An 8673-nucleotide genomic window follows, 5' to 3' on the forward strand; every position below is an offset into this window, starting at 1 on the left:
AGGGTGGGGAGACATATCAATACAAGTAAACAGGCATCAATATAAGTAGAATTATAGATATATACATATATACATAAGTGCTTTGGGTTGGGGAGAGGAAGAAAGAGCAAAGAGAGTGAGTCAGGGTGATGTGGAAGAGTGTGGAAACTGAGGGAAAGTGGGGCTTAGTCTGGGAAGGCCTCTTGGTGGAGGTGTGCCTTCAGTAGAGCTTCAGTGTGTCTTTGGTAAAACCGGGATTAATACTCTAAGGCCCATGTAGGACACTGACTGCATCCAACCTGATTAGCTTGTATCTACTCCACTGTTTAGTACAGTGCCTGGTACATTATAAGAGTTTAACAATTACATAAAAAAAACACTAAAAACAAAATATACCTCAATTCTGGCGAATTGACTGAGGATGTTACTGCTGGTTATCTTGTCCTGCCAGTGTATGCTCAGCATGGTCTGTAGTCAGTGCTGTGTTCACTGTATCCATTTGTTTATAAGAGCCCCAGTTTGGACCCATCTGACCAGTTCATGCTCTATCAACATGAGCAGAGAGATGGGATTATCTGAATCATACCTATAGTAAGAATTCATCGTCCACTATTGCCAGACAGGGTTGGACTCAGAGTTGGCGGGGAGATAACAGGTGACAGTGTAATATTTTTGCAAAAAGAATGTTGCCTCAGGGATTTTTACCTTTGCATTTCCCCTAGAATAGCAGTTCCACAGGCAAAATCCCCTAAAAGCAACTTTCACTTTATAGAAAAACCGACACAAAGCCTTTCTCACTTATTCCTTTTTCCCCGGTTCACTGCTCCCCAGCGCCAAGACAATACCAATAGGAATTTCCCCAAGTTCTTCCACCAGTGGAACCCACAGTGTAGTTTTCCTATTTGGCATTTGCGCTATTGTCTTAATAGGAAAAAAGAAACCACTTCCCTTCCTTTGTTTTCCGTTCACCTTCCCTGCCCTTAGGAATACATGTATCTGCAGCTCAAATGCAATCTAGTTAGTGGTAATTATGATTGGATCCACATGAAAAAAATCTCGACAAACTAAGCTGCCCTCATTAGACAGCAAACTGACTTGCAGGTGTAGAAAAATATACTTAGAATTCCAATGCCAATGCCTTAACTACCCTGAGGGTTGACATTTGGGATCATGCTCTGAAACTCGGGAAAGGATTGTGCAGGTGGAGGGTAAATACGTCCGTGAACAGGAAAGTCTTTGGCTTGTCTCATCAAGGACATGATTTCTAATCGCCCGTTCATGATCTGTTTCATGTTAACTTTTGACAAAACCGACTTTACGCCAAGAAAGTGTCATGGAAACAAAGCAGTATATGCAGTACCTATCACATTTTAGGAACCTAATAATGTTCTGATTGTTCTTGAAATCTGTTTAAAATCATGTTCAGGGTGACAGCTATGTCTTAAGGCCACTGGCATATTGATGCGCCTGAATCGTTACCCCAGACTCCTGAAAAAATTAGAACAGAGAATGCGGGAATACAGTACCAGCATTCTGCCTGTTTCATTATATATTTTCTTTGCATTCAAGCATTGCCGGGAGGCATCTGACTATCCAAATAACTGGGGCTAAGGTGGCTCACGGCATTATCATCACCATCAGTATCTACTGAGTCCCTACTTTTTATAAAACCCTGTACTAAATGGTTTGCAAATGTAGAAAATAATTAGTAGGCATACTTCTGGCCTTCAAGGGACTTACAATTTAGCAGGGGAGACATACTCTAAAATAATTTACAGACAGAAAGGAGGAGAAAAAGGTAGTATGCATTATATATGTATATATATACTGCAAGTAATTGTGGTGAGCCCATAGTAAACTGCCTTGTTAGTGACTTTTTGTGATCCAAAAACACAAAACAACAACTCACAGAACAACTACTTGAGGACAGGTGATTTTTGGCTTGTGGGGGAAGAACATGGAAGGAGGCTTGCCCTCTCTCCCTGGTAACAGGCCTGGACCAATCAATGACTGCCATAAAAAGCCCAGCTGTGACCACCTAAGGCAGATAAAAGGCAGTTGTTTTGTATCACAGAGAAGCACCTGGAACAGTATTGGGGTATGCAGAGAAGCAAGCATTTAGGAAGCACATAGAGAAGCAAGGAGGAGAACAGCATTGACATTGAAGCAGCAGGGGAGTAGCATTGGAAGCAGAAACAAGAAGGATCAGCAGACTGGTATTGGACCTTTTGTGGAGTGCACGTTAGTGAAACTAAGTAAAAAAAATTTCCACAGTAGCCTTGGTGGTTGGTGATGTGGTTTGACTCTGCTACTTGTCACTGAGACTCCCCCGGTCAAGGAAAGCTTTGAAGGTGGGGAGAGTAATTGTTGGATATGAAGAGGGAGGGCTTTCCAGGCCAGAGGCAACACCAGGGCAAGAGGTTGGTGGTGAGATTGTGGTACAGTGAGAAGGTTGGCATTAGATGAGTGAAGTCTGCAGGCTGGGTTGCAGTAAGGAGAGTAGGTGAGGTAGGAGGGGTTGAGATGTCAGAGTGCTTTAAAGCTGATGGTAAAGTTCTGTTTTTAGTCAATGCAAAGAGGAACTTATTTTGGGACATTTGATATTAACTGCCATTTTAAAACAGTAAAATGCCCCCTCTCCTTTGCTTCTTGCCCCCATGTTGTACTAAGGAAAATTCATTTCAAAAACAAGCGTCTGTTGACACAAAGTGAATATCTTCATAATGATGTGCAATTTAAGAATTAATATTTAGTGTTAATTCTTCCAGAAATAATGTTCTATTTTGTCTCAAAGGTATTTTCAGCCTCTGAGTCAAGAAGTTATACCACAAAAAAATGCTCTTGAATGAATTTTGTCCCAGGCTGCCATAGGAAAATGATACAGGCCACGGAGGTGAAGTATGGACAGGAGGGAGAGATCAGAGGCAGAGACTAATGAGGAAGTTGATGTGACAAGCTGGGGCATAAGTACCTCTCTGGGCCATTTGAATGGGGAGGGAGGAGTGTATCCTTAAAATGTTGTAAAGGGAGAACTGATAAGACTTGAGGACAGACTGAAGATGGAGGTTGAAAGAGAGGGAGGAATCACTGATAATGTCAAGTGCAATGAAAGGGAAGATGAGGAATTCAGTTTTGGACACTTTGGGTTAGAGGTACCAGAGGGACATTCATGTAGAGATGTCCCAAAGGCAGTAAATGAAAATGACAGAGGAGATAGATTGGGGAGTCATGTAGAAGCCGTGAGTTCCCCAAATGAAAAAAGAAGGGGACCCAGATTAGGGCTTTGAAAGACACCCATTGTTAGGAAGGGAAAACAGGGGAAGAGGCTGAGATATGGCCAGAAAGCTGAGGAAAACCAAGAAGAGAACCATCAGTAAAAGCAAGGTTATGTAATGTTAACAATAGAAGGAAGAAGTGCAAATTGTGAAAGGCAGCCTAGAGGAGGCAGAGAAATTTTGGCATTGGTGAGCTTGATTTGGGGGTGAGGGGTGGGGAATAAAGAGAGAGAGAAACAGAGAGGTCTAAATGGAGCGAAACGGTTGAAAACTGGATTGTGCAGGATTAAGAAAGGAGTTAAATGAGGGGAAGAGGAGGCAATGGGTATATACAACCTGTTTAAAGGAGTTTGGACAAAATAGGAGCAAGGAGATGGGATAATAGCCGGAGGTACAGTGGGGTCCAAAGATCACTGAAAATCTCCTCCCCCATTTTTTTCAGTAGTATTTACTAAGCACTGTTCTGTATGCTGGGGTAGTTAAAAGATAATCAAGTCATGGTCTCAGAGAGGGAGCAGGATTTAATTTTCATTTTACAGCTAACTGAGATACAGATAAATTCCGTGACTTGCCCAAGGTTACACGGCAGACAAGTGGCAGTCCTGGGATTAGAAGCAGACCCTCTGATTTCCATGTCTGTACTCTTTCTACTAGGCCATGCAGCTTCTCTGTTGAACAAGTGCCATTTCAGCAGATCAGTTAATGTGCGAAGAAGTACTGAGTTGTGGCTATCAGCCAAGACCAGCTGATAGCCAGTCTTCAGATTAATTCTGATTTAATCAAGCCAGAAATGCTGACAGTCAGTATCATTCTGAAAGGGTTGGAAAACCCTGGGATCCACTCTACTAAGGATACAACAGCACAGTGGCAATGATGTTCTTGACAGTAAAAGTGCTCAGTAGTGTTATTTATGTATAAAGTTAAAGATTATGTTTTTCAGATAGCGATGTTCAACTTGGACCATGGTTGCATTTATCATGTCACTCCATTTTTAGTTTTTACATTAAAGTTTGATTGAAAACAAGCAAATCTAGTGGGATCAATCTACATACTATATGAGGTCGAAAGTTTTCTCATTTCAAGCTTGGGCAATTGAGATCATTTTAGCTGCATTTAGCCTGCAAGGCCACAGATTCAAGGCAGTGTCAGTCTCCTCTGCAGAAGAGATAATCAAATAGCAAAGGGCATTGTCATTTTTCTTTTATGCTTCAAAGCAAGTGTTTGTTTCTACTTTAGCTTTCTCCACTCCCATCATATATTAGGCCAGCACATTTAATGCCAATCTTCCTTCCTGTGGCTGATATGCTTTTAGTGTGCCAAAGATTGGGAGTAGTTCTGTGTGAACATGCATTCAAGAGCATGGAGGCATTCTAAAACTGGGTCTGTCAGATCTCTGTCGTGATTTGTTCTGGGAATGGGGCCCGACTTGTCCATGTCCAGCCTGGCCCCGGACACAAGCAACATGCTCACAATTGCTGTGTGGGGGAGGATAAGGTAGCAGAGCTAGTGTCTGGAGTAAGTCCGAGGTAGAGAATTGGGGAAAAAAAAGTAAGGCAAGAATAGGAGGGGAGTGAGAGAGAGAGGGAGACATGGGCAGAAAGAAGTAAGGCTGAAGGACACTAAGAGAAATAGGAGACTAGAAAGAGAGACTGACCCTCTCATCCCTCCTTCTCACTGTGATCACTTGGACTTTTCCTTCCTTGGTGAATCTTCTTCCTTGACTCCATCTTTTTCATTCAGCTGCTGTTATTTGTTGCCTTCAGTTTGGGCAAAATCAGGGTAACTCTTAGTTGTCAGGGGGCACATTGGGTAATCATTACACTCAGGTTTGATTTCACTTATTGCTAGATTTCTGGGGAGAGAAGCGCCTTGGACATAAATGAGGAAAATGAAATATTTTATTTCCACATACTCCTCATGCTCCTGAACAAATTTTGTTACTACCTATATTAGAACATTTTCAGAATCTTCACATTTGTAACCTTCTTGGTTCTTCCACTGCACATTCTTTCCTCGTGATATCTGGGATGCATTTAGGGCCAATGTCTCCAATCTTCAGCTTTACTTTCCTCCTTTTTCTCCCTCTCCACCTCTTTTTCTTGTTGTTCCCTCCCTCTTCTCCCCCGCTTCTTCTTTCTTGCAAATGTTTCCTTCATTTTTCCCATCTCTTCTCTCCTCCTTCCTCTTTCTCCCCTCTCTTCTCCTCTCCCCTCTCTTTGCCTTTTCCTCTCTTCTTCTCTCTCCTTCCCCTTTCTCTCCTTTTTCTTGCTTCTGTTCCCCTCCCCCTCTTTATTATCTCTCTTCTCTATCTTTCTTCCCTCTCTTGCTCTCCCATGGAGGCTGTGAGCCTCTTGAGACCACCGCAAATCCATCTCAATAACTCAGTTGGCCTAAACACCTGAATCTTTTTTTTTTATGTTTCAAGGAACCCCACAGATCAGGACTCATTTCTAAGCTCCTCTCTGTTGTTCTTTGGCCTGTATGTCTGATTTTGGGGTGGGTGGGGGGGGGAACATGGTTCAGAGTTGGCAACCTCAGTCTATTTGACACTGAGACTCTTGCCATGGCAAGGCATGAAGTCTTGACTCTAAAATAATGGGGAAACATCTGGGAACCATGATCAATGTTGTCCTTTCCTTGGGGATGGAGTGGAAGGGAGGAAGGGGAAAGAGCAGTGGAAACATTCGGGAAAAGCCACCGCCTCAATCTCTCCATCCTGAACCAACCCCAGAAAGCTGGGTTCCTGCCCAACCTCCTTTCCCAGCATGTAATAGCCCAAGAGTGACATTCATTGAAGCAGCATGGCTTAGCAGACAGAGCATGGGTTTAGGAATCAAAAGGACATGGGTTCTAATCCTGACTGCTCCATATGTCTACTGTTTGACCTTAACTTCTTGGTGCCTCAGTTACCTCATCTGTAAAATGGGGAAAAGTGTGAGCCTCATGAGGGAGAGGAACTGTGTCCAAACTGATTAACTTGTATTTACCCCAGCGCTTTGAAGAGTTCTTGGCACAGAGTAAGCACTTAAGTACCCTAATTATTATTATCTCTAGGTTTTACTTGTACGTATTTATTCTACTTTATTTTATTTTGTTAATATGTTTTGTTTTGTTCTCTGTCTCCCCCTTCTAGACTGTGAGCCCACTGTTGGGTAGGGACCATCTCTATATGTTGCCAACTTGTACTTCCCAAGCGCTTAGTACAGTGCTCTGCACACAGTAAGTGCTCAGTAAATATGATTGAATGAATGAATGGGTGCCTATTGGTCACTGGGACTTTCTGGCTACTGCTTCCCTTTTCCCTGGAAGGCTTTATAGTTTTTACAAAATACATTGCCAGTGAAAGTCACATTTTAGGAATACACCCTATTTAGAGCTCTCAATTATCCAGGCACATAGAGAAGCAGCATGGCTTAATAGAAAGAGACCAGGCTTGGGAGTCAGAGGTCATGGGTTCTACTTCCGACTCCACCCCCTGTCAGTTGTGTGACTTTGGGCAAGTCACTTCACTGTGCTTCAGTTACTTCTTCTGTAAAATGGGGATTAAGACTGAGCCCCATGTGGGACAACCTGACTACCTTGTATTACCCCAGCACTTGGAACAGTGTTTAGCACATAGTAAGTGCTTAACAAATACCATTATTATTATTTAGAAAACAAATGATTGTTAATCAGTTAATCTAAGCCCCTCAATAATCACCCATAGCTTGGACTTCCTCTGACTAGGAAACCCTTAATCTGACTCATATGGGCTACATATCCTATTTTCTTCACCTGCCCAAAATCTGGGGTAAGTACGAATGATCAGGGAAAGAAATGGAAGATGGAGTGCCAGTGCGGGCTTGGAAAATATGTTATCTGTATAAATAATAATAATTATGGTATTAAGCACTTACTTTGTGCCAAGCACTGGGGTAGATATAAGGCGATCAGGTTGTCCCATGTGGGGCTCACAGTCTTAATCCCCATTTGACAGATGAGGTAACTGAGGCACAGAGAAGTTGTGACTTGCCCAAAGTCACACAGCTGACAAGCAGCGGAGTTGGGATTAGAACCCCAGACCTCTGACTTCCAAGCCCGGGCTTTTTCTGCTAAACCGCGCTACTTCTCAAAGTAGATCAACCCACCAGAGAGGCCTTGGCCTCATATTTAAGTGGATCTCATTTGTGAATTTGGATTGGTTTAGGTTTGAAAATTCACTTCAATATTTTAGTGTGGTGTTTGCAAACGCTCTCATTCTCCAGTGGTTTCTGCAGTGAGATGCCTTCATTGATGGCCATCTTGCTGTCTTATCAATCAATTGTATTGAGCGCTTACTGTGTGCAGAGCAATGTACTAAGTGCTTGGGAAGTACGAATTGGCAACATATACAGTCCCTACCCAACAGTGGGCTCACAGTCTAGAAGGGGGAGACAGACGACAAAACATATTAACAAAATAAAATAAATAGAATAGATATGTGCAAGTAAAATAAATCTCATTCTGATTACAGTATTTCACCAGTCCTGCTTTGCAGGGCTTGCTTCTTAAGGGCATCTCCCTTGTGGTCTCTGGTGCTTATGGAGTTGAGGAAGGCATGATTAGCTTGTGCATCAATACTTGGTCTTTTGAATGTGGAAACTGGGCTTTCTCTATGCTATGTGAAGATGGATTTTGATTGTGGTTCCAATGACTTTGCTTGAATGAAAGCAGAATGGTGGATGGGAGAAGCAGAATGATTTTGTGCTGCAGCAGTAGCTACAAATTTTAAAACATCAGTTTATGGCAGTTTTCTCTCACATTTGTCTGGACACGTATGTGTGTGTCTCATGTATATTTCAAAATCAGAGTAGCATGTTGTAATGGATAAAAAGTGAGCCTGGGAGTCAGAAGGTCATGGGTTCTAATCCTGACTCTGCTACTTGTCTGTTGTGTGGCTTTGGGCAATCTATTTCACTTATCTGAGTCTACCTCATCTGTAAAATGGGGATCGATACCGTGAACCCCACGTGGGACAGAAACTCTGTCCAACCCGATTTGCTTGTGTCCACCCCAACACCTAATTCAGTGCCTAGAATGAAGTAAGCACTTAACAAATACTGTTATTATTATTATTATTATTGATATCCACACATGCGCAGGAAACTGGGACGGCTGACTTTTTCCTACACAAACTTCTTTTTTCTTGACAGAGTCCCTCAGTAGGAAAGAAGCAGCAAGGCCTAGTCGATAAAGCACGGGCCCAGAATCCAGAGGATCTGGATTTTAATATGTGCTCCAACACTTAATAATAATAATGATGGCATTTGTTAAGCTCTTACTATGTGCAAAGCACTGTTCTAAGCCCTGGGGAAGATACAAGGTGATCAGGTTGTCCCATGTGGGGCTCACAGTCTTCATCCCCATTTTACAGATGAGGGAACTGAGGCCCAGAGAAGTG

The sequence above is a fragment of the Tachyglossus aculeatus genome, chromosome 24, assembly GCF_015852505.1.
Source record: "Tachyglossus aculeatus isolate mTacAcu1 chromosome 24, mTacAcu1.pri, whole genome shotgun sequence".
NCBI lineage: Eukaryota > Metazoa > Chordata > Mammalia > Monotremata > Tachyglossidae > Tachyglossus > Tachyglossus aculeatus.